Raw genomic sequence first — 14,060 nt, 5'->3', positions numbered from 1 at the left:
TTCATCATGATTTTAATGAGAACATTTAAAACCATAATACTCTATTGTTTCATCATGATTTTAATGAGAACATTTAAAACCATAATACTCTATTGTTTCATCATGATTTTAGTGACAACATTTAAAACCATAATACTCTATTGTTTCATCATGATTTTAATGAGAACATTTAAAACCATAATACTCTATTGTTTCATCATGATTTTAATGAGAACATTTAAAACCATAATACTCTATTGTTTTATCATGATTTTAGTGACAACATTTAAAACCATAATACTCTATTGTTTCATTATGATTTTAATGAGAACATTTAAAACCATAATACTCTATTGTTTCATCGTGATTTTAATGAGAACATTTAAAACCATAATACTCTATTGTTTCATCATGATTTTAATGAGAACATTTAAAACCATAATACTCTATTGTTTCATCATGATTTTAATGAGAACATTTAAAACCATAATACTCTATTGTTTCATCATGATTTTAATGACAACATTTAAAACCATAATACTCTATTTTTTCATCATGATTTTAATGAGAACATTTAAAACCATAATACTTTATTGTTTCATCATGATTTTAATGAGAACATTTAAAACCATAATACTCTATTGTTTCATCATGATTTTAATGAGAACATTTAAAACCATAATACTCTATTGTTTCATCATGATTTTAATGAGAACATTTAAAACCATAATACTCTATTCTTTTATGATGATTTTAATGAGAACATTTAAAACCATAATACTCTATTGTTTCATCATGATTTTAATGAGAACATTTAAAACCATAATACTCTAGTTTTCATCATGATTTTAATGACAACATTTAAAACCATAATACTCTATTGTTTCATCATGATTTTAATGAGAACATTTAAAACCATAATACTCTATTGTTTCATCATGATTTTAGTGACAACATTTAAAACCATAATACTCTATTGTTTCATCATGATTTTAGTGACAACATTTAAAACCATAATACTCTATTGTTTCATCATGATTTTAATGAGAACATTTAAAACCATAATACTCTATTGTTTCATCATGATTTTAATGACAACATTTAAAACCATAATACTCTATTGTTTCATCATGATTTTAATGAGAACATTTAAAACCATAATACTCTATTGTTTCATCATGATTTTAATGAGAACATTTAAAACCATAATACTCTATTGTTTCATCATGATTTTAATGAGAACATTTAAAACCATAATACTCTATTGTTTCATCATGATTTTAATGAGAACATTTAAAACCATAATACTCTATTGTTTCATCGTCATTTTAATGAGAACATTTAAAACCATAATACTCTATTCTTTCATCATGATTTTAATGAGAACATATAAAACCATAATACTCTATTGTTTCATCATGATTTTAATGACAACATTTAAAACCATAATACTCTATTGTTTCATCATGATTTTAATGAGAACATTTAAAACCATAATACTCTATTGTTTCATCATGATTTTAATGAGAACATTTAAAACCATAATACTCTATTGTTTCATCATGATTTTAATGAGAACATTTAAAACCATAATACTCTATTGTTTCATCATGATTTTAGTGACAACATTTAACACCATAATACTCTATTCTTTCATCATGATTTTAATGAGAACATTTAAAACCATAATACTCTATTGTTTCATCATGATTTTAGTGACAACATTTAAAACCATAATACTCTGTTGTTTCATCATGATTTTAATGAGAACATTTAAAACCATAATATTCTATTGTTTCATCATGATTTTAGTGAGAACATTTAAAACCATAATACTCTAGTTTCATCATGATTTTAATGACAACATTTAAAACCATAATACTCTATTGTTTTGTCATGATTTTAATGAGAACATTTAAAACCATAATACTCTATTGTTTCATCATGATTTTAATGAGAACATTTAACACCATAATACACTAGTTTCATCATGATTTTAATGACAACATTTAAAACCATAATACTCTATTGTTTTATCATGGTTAGAATGAGAACATTTAATACCATAGTACTTTATTGTTTCATCATGATTTTAATAACAATATTTAAAACCATAATACTCTATTGTTTTATCATGATTTTAGTGACAACATTTTGGGCCTGGCATGGCCAAGGGCGTAAGGCGTGCGACTCGTAATGCGAGGGTCGCGGGTTCGCGCCCGCGTCGCGCTAAACATGCTCGCCCTCCCAGCCGTAGGGGTGTATAATGTGACGGTCAATCCCACTATTCCTTGGTAAAAGAGTAGCCCAAGAGTTGGCGGTGGGTGGTGATGACTAGCTGCCCTTCCCTCTAGTCTTACACTGCTAAATTAGGGACGGCTAGCACAGATAGCTCTCGTGTAGCTTTGTGCGAAATTCCAAAACAAACAAACAAAAGACAACATTTAAAACCATAATATTCTATTATTTCATTATGATTATTATGAGAACATTTAAAACCATAATACTCTATTGTTTCATCATGATATTTTAGAGAACGTTTAAAACCATAATATTCTAGTTTCTTCATGATTTTAATGAGAACATTTAAAACCATAATACTCTATTGTTTCATCATGATTTTAATGAGAACATTTAAAACCATAATACTCTATTGTTTCATCATGATTTTAATGACAATTTTAAAACCATAAAACTATATTATTGTTTCATCATGATTTTAATGTGACATTTAAAACCATAATACTCTATTGTTTCATCATGATTTTAATTAGAACATTTAAAACCATAATACTCTATTGTTTCATCGTGATTTTAATGAGAACATTTAAAACCATAATACTCTATTGTTTCATCATGATTTTAATGAGAACATTTAAAACCATAATAATCTATTGTTTTATTATGATTTACTGACAACATTTAAAACCATAATACTCTATTGTTTCATCATGATTTTAATGACAACATTTAAAACCATAATACTCTATTGTTTCATCATGATTTTAATGAGCATATTTAAAACCATAATACTTTATTGTTTCATCATGATTTTAGTGACAACATCTAAAACCATAATACTCTATTGTTTCATCATGATTTTAATGAGAACATTTAAAACCATAATACTCTATTTGTTTCATCATGATTTTAATGAGAACATTTAAAACCATAATACTCTATTGTTTTATAATGATTTTAGTGACAACATTTAAAACCATAATACTCTATTATTTCATTATTATTTTAATTAGAACATTTAAAACCATAATACTCTATTGTTTCATCGTGATTTTAATGAGAACATTTAAAACCATAATACTCTATTGTTTCATCATGATTTTAATGAGAACATTTAAAACCATAATACTCTATTTTTTTCATCATGATTTTAATGAGAACATTTAAAACCATAATACTCTATTGTTTCATCATGATTTTAGTGACAACATTTAAAACCATAATACTCTATTTTTTCATCATGATGTTAATGACAACATTTAATACCATAGTACTTTATTGTTTCATCATGATTTTAGTGAGAACATTTAAAACCATAATACTCTGTTGTTTCATCATGATTTTAATGAGAACATTTAAAACCATAATACTCTCATGATTTTAATGAGAACATTTAAAACCATAATACTCTAGTTTCATCATGATTTTAATGAGAACATTTAAAACCATAATACTCTATTCTTTTATGATGATTTTAATGAGAACATTTAAAACCATAATACTCTAGTTTCTTCATGATTTTAATGACAACATTTAAAACCATAATAGTCTATTGTATCATCATGATTTTAATGAGAACATTTAAAACCATAATACTCTATTGTTTCATCATGATTTTAGTGACAACATTTAAAACCATAATACTCTATTGTTTCATCATGATTTTAGTGACAACATTTAAAACCATAATACTTTATTGTTTCATCATGATTTTAATGAGAACATTTAAAACCATAATACTCGATTGTTTCTTCATGATTTTAGTGACAACATTTAAAACCATAATACTCTATTGTTTCATCATGATTTTAATGAGAACATTTAAAACCATCATACTCTATTGTTTCATTATTATTTTAATTAGAACATTTAAAACCATAATACTCTATTGTTTCATCGTGATTTTAATGAGAACATTTAAAACCATAATACTCTATTGTTTCATCATGATTTTAATGAGAACATTTAAAACCATAATACTCTATTGTTTCATCATGATTTTAATGAGAACATTTAAAACCATAATACTCTATTGTTTCATCATGATTTTATGAGAACATGATTTTAATGAGAACATTTAAAACCATAATACTCTAGTTTCTTCATGATTTTAATGACAACATTTAAAACCATAATAGTCTATTGTATCATCATGATTTTAATGAGAACATTTAAAACCATAATACTCTATTGTTTCATCATGATTTTAATGAGAACATTTAAAACCATAATACTCTGTTGTTTCATCATGATTTTAGTGAGAACATTTAAAACCATAATACTCTATTGTTTCATCATGATTTTAATGAGAACATTTAAAACCATAATACTCTATTGTTTCATCATGATTTTAGTGACAACATTTAACACCATAATACTCTATTCTTTCATCATGATTTTAATGAGAACAGTTGAAACCATAATACTCTGTTGTTTCATCATGATTTTAGTGACAACATTTAAAACCATAATACTCTGTTGTTTCATCATGATTTTAATGAGAACATTTAAAACCATAATATTCTATTGTTTCATCATGATTTTAGTGAGAACATTTAAAACCATAATACTCTAGTTTCATCATGATTTTAATGACAACATTTAAAACCATAATACTCTATTGTTTTGTCATGATTTTAATGAGAACATTTAAAACCATAATACTCTATTGTTTCATCATGATTTTAATGAGAACATTTAACACCATAATACACTAGTTTCATCATGATTTTAATGACAACATTTAAAACCATAATACTCTATTGTTTTATCATGGTTAGAATGAGAACATTTAATACCATAGTACTTTATTGTTTCATCATGATTTTAATAACAATATTTAAAACCATAATACTCTATTGTTTTATCATGATTTTAGTGACAACATTTTGGGCCTGGCATGGCCAAGGGCGTAAGGCGTGCGACTCGTAATGCGAGGGTCGCGGGTTCGCGCCCGCGTCGCGCTAAACATGCTCGCCCTCCCAGCCGTAGGGGTGTATAATGTGACGGTCAATCCCACTATTCCTTGGTAAAAGAGTAGCCCAAGAGTTGGCGGTGGGTGGTGATGACTAGCTGCCCTTCCCTCTAGTCTTACACTGCTAAATTAGGGACGGCTAGCACAGATAGCTCTCGTGTAGCTTTGTGCGAAATTCCAAAACAAACAAACAAAAGACAACATTTAAAACCATAATATTCTATTATTTCATTATGATTATTATGAGAACATTTAAAACCATAATACTCTATTGTTTCATCATGATGTTAATGACAACATTTAATACCATAGTACTTTATTGTTTCATCATGATTTTAGTGACAACATTTAAAACCCTAATACTCTATTTTTTCTTCATGATGTTAATGACAACATTTAATACCATAGTACTTTATTGTTTCATCATGATTTTAATGATAATATTTAAAACCATAATACTCTATTATTTTATCATGATTTTAGTGACAACATTTAAAACCATAATGCTCTATTGTTTCATCATGATTTTAATGAGAACATTTAAAACCATAATACTCTATTGTTTCATCATGATTTTAATGACAACATTTAAAACCATAATACTCTATTTTTTCATTATGATGTTAATGAGAACATTTAATACCATAGTACTTTATTGTTTCATCATGATTTTAGTGAGAACATTTAAAACCATAATACTCTGTTGTTTCATCATGATTTTAATGAGAACATTTAAAACCATAATACTCTAGTTTCATCATGATTTTAATGACAACATTTAAAACCATAATACTCTATTGTTTTATCATGGTTTTAATGAGAACATTTAAAACCATAATACCTTATTGTTTCATCATGATTTTAATGACAATATTTAAAACCATAATACTCTATTGTTTTATCATGATTTTGTGATAACATTTAAAACCATAATATTCTATTCTTTCATTATGATTTTAATTAGAACATTTAAAACCATAATACTCTATTGTTTCATCGTGATTTTAATGAGAACATTTAAAACCATAATACTCTATTGTTTAATCATGATTTTAATGAGAACATTTAAAACCATAATACTCTATTGTTTCATCATGATTTTAATGAGAACATTTAAAACCATAATACTCTATTGTTTCATCATGATTTTAATGAGAACATTTAAAACCATAATACTCTGTTGTTTCATCATGATTTTAATGAGAACATTTAAAACCATAATACTCTATTGTTTCATCATGATTTTAATGACAATATTTAAAATCATAGAACTATATTGGTTCATCATGATTTTAGTGACATTTAAAACAATTATACTTTATTGTTTCATCATGATTTTAATGAGAACATTTAAAACCATAATACTCTATTGTTTGATCATGATTTTAAAGACAACATTTAAAACCATAATACTCTATTGTTTCATCATGATATTAATGACAACATTTGAAACTGTAATACTTTCTTGTTTCATCATAAATTTAATGAGCATATTTGAAACCATAATACTTTATTGTTTCATCATGATTTTAGTGACAACATATAAAACCATAATACTCTATTGTTTCATCATGATTTTAATGAGAACATTTAAAACCATAATACTCTATTGTTTTATAATGATTTTAGTGAGAACATTTAAAACCATTATACTCTATTGTTTCATCATGATTTTAGTGACAACATTTAAAACCATAATACTCTATTGTTTCATCATTATTTAAATGCGAACATTTAAAACCATAATACTCTATTCTTTCATCATGATTTTAATGAGAACATTTAAAACCATAATACTCTATTGTTTCATTAGATTTTAGTGACATTTAAAGTCATAATACTCTATTGTTTCATCATGATTTTAATGAGAACATTTAAAACCATAATACTCTATTCTTTCATCATGATTTTAGTGAGAACATTTAAAACCATAATACTCTATTGTTTCATCATGATTTTAATGAGAACATTTAAAACCATAATACTCTATTGTTTCATCATGATTTTAGTGAGAACATTTAAAACCATAATACTCTATTCTTTCATCATGATTTTAATGAGAACATTTAAAACCATAATACTCTATTGTTTCATCATGATTTTAGTGACAACATTTAAAACCATAATACTCTGTTGTTTCATCATGATTTTAATGAGAACATTTAAAACCATAATACTCTATTGATTTTAGTGAGAACATTTAAAACCATAATACTCTAGTTTCATCATGATTTTAATGACAACATTTAAAACCATAATACTCTATTGTTTCATCATGATTTTAATGACAACATTTAAAACCATAATACTCTATTGTTTTATCATGGTTAGAATGAGAACATTTAATACCATAGTACTTTATTGTTTCATCATGATTTTAATAACAATATTTAAAACCATAATACTCTATTGTTTTATCATGATTTTAGTGACAACATTTTGGGCCTGGCATGGCCAAGCGCGTAAGGCGTGCGACTCGTAATGCGAGGGTCGCGGGTTCGCGCCCGCGTCGCACTAAACATGCTCGCCCTCCCAGCCGTGGGGGTGTATAATGTGACGGTGAATCCCACTATTCGTTGGTAAAAGAGTGTCCCAAGAGTTGGCGGTGGGTGGTGATGACTAGCTGCCTTCCCTCTAGTCTTACACTGCTAAATTAGGGACGGCTAGCACAGATAGCCCTCGTGTAGCTTTGTGCGAAATTCCAAAACAAACAAACAAAAGACAACATTTAAAACCATAATATTCTATTATTTCATTATGATTATTATGAGAACATTTAAAACCATAATACTCTATTGTTTCATCATGATGTTAATGACAACATTTAATACCATAGTACTTTATTGTTTCATCATGATTTTAGTGACAACATTTAAAACCCTAATACTCTATTTTTTCTTCATGATGTTAATGACAACATTTAATACCATAGTACTTTATTGTTTCATCATGATTTTAATGATAACATTTATAACCATAATACTCTATTATTTTATCATGATTTTAGTGACAACATTTAAAACCATAATACTCTATTGTTTCATTATGATTTTAATTAGAACATTTAAAACCATAATACTCTATTGTTTCATCATGATTTTAATGAGAACATTTAAAACCATAATACTCTATTGTTTCATCATGATTTTAATGAGAACATTTAAAACCATAATACTCTATTGTTTCATCATGATTTTAATGACATTTAAAACCATAATACTCTATTGTTTCATCATGATTTTAATGAGAACATTTAAAACCATAATACTCTATTGTTTCATCATGATTTTAATGACAACATTTAAAACCATAATACTCTATTTGTTTCATCATGATTTTAATGAGAATATTTAAAACCATAATACTTTATTGTTTCATCATGATTTTAATGACAACATTTAAAACCATAATACTCTATTGTTTCATCATGATTTTAATGAGAACATTTAAAACCATAATACTCTATTGTTTCATCATGATTTTAATGATAACATTTAAAACCATAATACTCTATTGTTTCATCATGATTTTAATGAGAACATTTAAAACCATAATACTCTATTCTTTTATGATGATTTTAATGAGAACATTTAAAACCATAATACTCTATTTTTTCATCATGATTTTAATGACAACATTTAAAACCATAATACTTTATTGTTTCATCATGATTTTAATGAGAACATTTAAAACCATAATACTCTATTGTTTCATCATGATTTTAATGAGAACATTTAAAACCATAATACTCTAGTTTCATCATGATTTTAATGACAACATTTAAAACCATAATACTCTATTGTTTTATCATGATTTTAATGAGAACATTTAAAACCATAATACTTTATTGTTTCATCATGATTTTAATGACAATATTTAAAACCATAATACTCTATTGTTTTATCATGATTTTAGTGACAACATTTAAAACCATAATACTCTATTGTTTCATCATGATTTTAATGAGAATATTTAAAACCATAATACTCTATTGTTTCATCATGATTTTAATGAGAACATTTAAAACCATAATACTCTATTGTTTCATCATGATTTTAGTGAGAACATTTAAAACCATAATACTCTATTGTTTCATCATGATTTTAATGAGAACATTTAAAACCATAATACTCTATTGTTTTATCATGATTTTAATGAGAACATTTAAAACCATAATACTCTATTGTTTCATCATGATTTTAATGAGAACATTTAAAACCATAATACTCTATTGTTTCATCATGATTTTAATGACAACATTTAAAACCATAATACTCTATTGTTTCATCATGATTTTAATGACAACATTTAAAACCATAATACTCTATTGTTTCATCATGATTTTAATGAGAACATTTAAAACCATAATACTCTATTGTTTCATCATGATTTTAGTGACAACATTTAAAACCATAATACTCTATTGTTTCATCATGATTTTAATGAGAACATTTAAAACCATAATACTCTATTGTTTCATCATGATTTTAATGAGAACATTTAAAACCATAATACTCTATTGTTTCATCATGATTTTAATGACAACATTTAAAACCATAATACTCTATTGTTTCATCATGATTTTAATGACAACATTTAAAACCATAATACTTTATTGTTTCATCATGATTTTAATGAGAACATTTAAAACCATAATACTCTATTGTTTCATCATGATTTTAGTGACAACATTTAAAACCATAATACTCTATTGTTTCATCATGATTTTAAGACAACATTTAAAACCATAATACTTTATTGTTTCATCATGATTTTAGTGACATTTAAAACCATAATACTCTATTGTTTCATCATGATTTTAATGAGAACATTTAAAACCATAATACTCTATTCTTTCATCATGATTTTAGTGAGAACATTTAAAACCATAATACTCTATTGTTTCATCATGATTTTAATGAGAACATTTAAAACCATAATACTCTATTGTTTCATCATGATTTTAGTGACAACACTTAACACCATAATACTCTATTCTTTCATCATGATTTTAATGAGAACAGTTGAAACCATAATACTCTGTTGTTTCATCATGATTTTAGTGACAACATTTAAAACCATAATACTCTGTTGTTTCATCATGATTTTAATGAGAACATTTAAAACCATAATACTCTATTTTTTCATCATGATTTTAGTGAGAACATTTAAAACCATAATACTCTAGTTTCATCATCATTTTAATGAGAACATTTAACACCATAATACACTAGTTTCATCATGATTTTAATGACAACATTTAAAACCATAATGCTCTATTGTTTTATCTTGGTTAGAATGAGAACATTTAATACCATAGTACTTTATTGTTTCATCATGATTTTAATAACAATATTTAAAACCATAATACTCTATTGTTTTATCATGATTTTAGTGACAACATTTTGGGCCTGGCATGGCCAAGCGCGTAAGGCGTGCGACTCGTAATGGGAGGGTCGCGGGTTCGCGCCCGCGTCGCACTAAACATGCTCGCCCTCCCAGCCGTGGGGGTGTATAATGTGACGGTGAATCCCACTATTCGTTGGTAAAAGAGTGTCCCAAGAGTTGGCGGTGGGTGGTGATGACTAGCTGTCTTCCCTCTAGTCTTACACTGCTAAATTAGGGACGGCTAGCACAGATAGCCCTCGTGTAGCTTTGTGGGAAATTCCAAAACAAACAAACAAAAGACAACATTTAAAACCATAATATTCTATTATTTCATTATGATTATTATGAGAACATTTAAAACCATAATACTCTATTGTTTCATCATGATGTTAATGACAACATTTAATACCATAGTACTTTATTGTTTCATCATGATTTTAGTGACAACATTTAAAACCCTAATACTCTATTTTTTCTTCATGATGTTAATGACAACATTTAATACCATAGTACTTTATTGTTTCATCATGATTTTAATGATAACATTTATAACCATAATACTCTATTATTTTATCATGATTTTAGTGACAACATTTAAAACCATAATACTCTATTGTTTCATTATGATTTTAATTAGAACATTTAAAACCATAATACTTTATTGTTTCATCGTGATTTTAATGAGAGCATTTAAAACAATTATACTCTATTGTTTTATCATGATTTTAATGAGAACATTTAAAACCATAGTAATCTATTGTTTTATTATGATTTACTGACATTTAAAACCATAATACTCTATTGTTTGATCATGATTTTAAAGACAACATTTAAAACCATATTACTCTATTGTTTCATCATGATTTTAATGACAGCATTTGAAACTGTAATACTCTATTGTTTCATCATAATTTTAATGAGCATATTTAAAACCATAATACTTTATTGTTTCATCATGATTTTAGTGACAACATCTAAAACCATAATACTCTATTGTTTCATCATGATTTTAATGAGAACATTTAAAACCATAATACTCTATTTGTTTCATCATGATTTTAATGAGAACATTTAAAACCATAATACTCTATTAATTTCATTATTATTTTAATTAGAACATTTAAAACCATAATACTCTATTGTTTCATCATGATTTTAATGAGAACATATAAAACCATAATACTCTATTTTTTCATCATGATGTTAATGACAACATTTAATACCATAGTACTTTATTGTTTCATCATGATTTTAGTGAGAACATTTAAAACCATAATACTCTATTGTTTCATCATGATTTTAATGAGAACATTTAAAACCATAATACTCTATTGTTTCATTATTATTTTAATTAGAACATTTAAAACCATAATACTCTATTGTTTCATCGTGATTTTAATGAGAACATTTAAAACCATAATACTCTATTTTTTCATCATGATTTTAATGACAACATTTAAAACCATAGTACTTTATTGTTTCATCATGATTTTAGTGAGAACATTTAAAACCATAATACTCTGTTGTTTCATCATGATTTTAATGAGAACATTTAACACCATGATACTCTAGTTTCATCATGATTTTAATGACAACATTTAAAACCATAATACTCTATTGTTTTATCATGGTTAAAATGAGAACATTTAAAACATAGTACTTTATGGTTTCATCATGATTTTAATGACAATATTTAAAACCATAATACTCTGTTGTTTTATCATGATTTTAGTGACAACATTTAAAACCATAATACTCTATTTGTTTCATCATGATTTTAATGAGAATATTTAAAACCATAATACTCTATTGTTTCATCATGATTTTAATGAGAACATTTAAAACCATAATACTCTATTGTTTCATCATGATTTTAGTGAGAACATTTAAAACCATAATACTCTATTGTTTCACCATGATTTTAATGAGAACATTTAAAACCATAATACTCTATTCTTTTATGATGATTTTAATGAGAACATTTAAAACCATAATACTCTATTGTTTCATCATGATTTTAATGAGAACATTTAAAACCATAATACTCTATTGTTTCATCATGATTTTAATGACAACATTTAAAACATAATACTCTATTGTTTGATCATGATTTTAGTGACAACATTTAAAACCATAATACTCTATTGTTTCATCATGATTTTAATGAGAACATTTAAAACCATAATACTCGATTGTTTCTTCATGATTTTAGTGACAACATTTAAAACCATAATACTCTATTGTTTCATCATGATTTTAGTGAGAACATTTGAAACCATAATACTCTATTGTTTTATCATGGTTTTAATGAGAACATTTAAAACCATAATACTCTATTGTTTCATCATGATTTTAGTGACAACATTGAAAACATAATACTCTATTGTTTGATCATGATTTTAGTGACAACATTTAAAACCATAATACTTTATTGTTTCATCATGATTTTAATGAGAACATTTAAAACCATAATACTCGATTGTTTCATCATGATTTTAGTGACAACTTTTAAAACCATAATACTCTATTGTTTCATCATGATGTTTAAGACAACATTTAAAACCATAATACTTTATTGTTTCATCATGATTTTAGTGACATTTAAAACCATACTTATCTATTGTTTGATCATGATTTTAATGAGAACATTTAAAACCATAATACTCTATTGTTTTATCATGATTTTAATAAGAACATTTAAAAAGATAATACTCTATTGTTTCACAATGGTAATTTTTAATTGTTTTGCATCATTTAACTTGATGATTTTTTTAGTTATACAACTTTTAGTTTATTTATTATTCATGTAGCATTGTTCTTCACAACAACAAAAAATATTCTATTAGAAAGTAGGACATTTAAGACGTGTTATTGTTGTTACTACAAGTTATTTATTTACTTTATTCATATTTGTCATTCTTTTTCTGACATAAAAACCAGCTGGTTTGATGTACTTTGCTTTATTCTTTTGAGCTGATGTTGCAATTATTATGAGATGGTTGAAGCTACCCAAGTTTCTGTCCTTGTTTTTTTATTGTTGTAGTTTATGCTAAGTTCAATTTTGAAAAATTCACTTAACAGTGAAAAAAAATTACATTTTATTTTTAAAAACATTAACTTGATGGAAGAGTCTGTATCATTGCACCTGGACTTGAAGTTTTTCAGTTTGTTTTACATTGTTGTAAGACTTGTTTTGAAAACAGCTGTCTTGAATTAGTTTTTCTTTTATTAAGAGTTAGTATATTGCTTATGGTGTTAGATTACCTAAGGCTGTTGTAAAGCTAAACACTGACCAGAAGTCAATATTCTGATAATTGCAGTTGTTTCTAGTAGGTGAATAATATTATACCTAGTAGCATTCGTAGTATGAACACATGAACTGAAAATAAACTGACTACTACAGATAAGTTTTGTGGTATTACAAACACAAAATTAATTTGTAGAATGTGAACTATTCAAAATTAAATGAAAAAACTCC

The sequence above is a fragment of the Tachypleus tridentatus genome, chromosome 2 (genome assembly GCF_004210375.1).
Source record: "Tachypleus tridentatus isolate NWPU-2018 chromosome 2, ASM421037v1, whole genome shotgun sequence".
In the NCBI taxonomy this organism is placed as follows: domain Eukaryota; kingdom Metazoa; phylum Arthropoda; class Merostomata; order Xiphosura; family Limulidae; genus Tachypleus; species Tachypleus tridentatus.
This window is presented reverse-complemented; position numbering follows the sequence as displayed.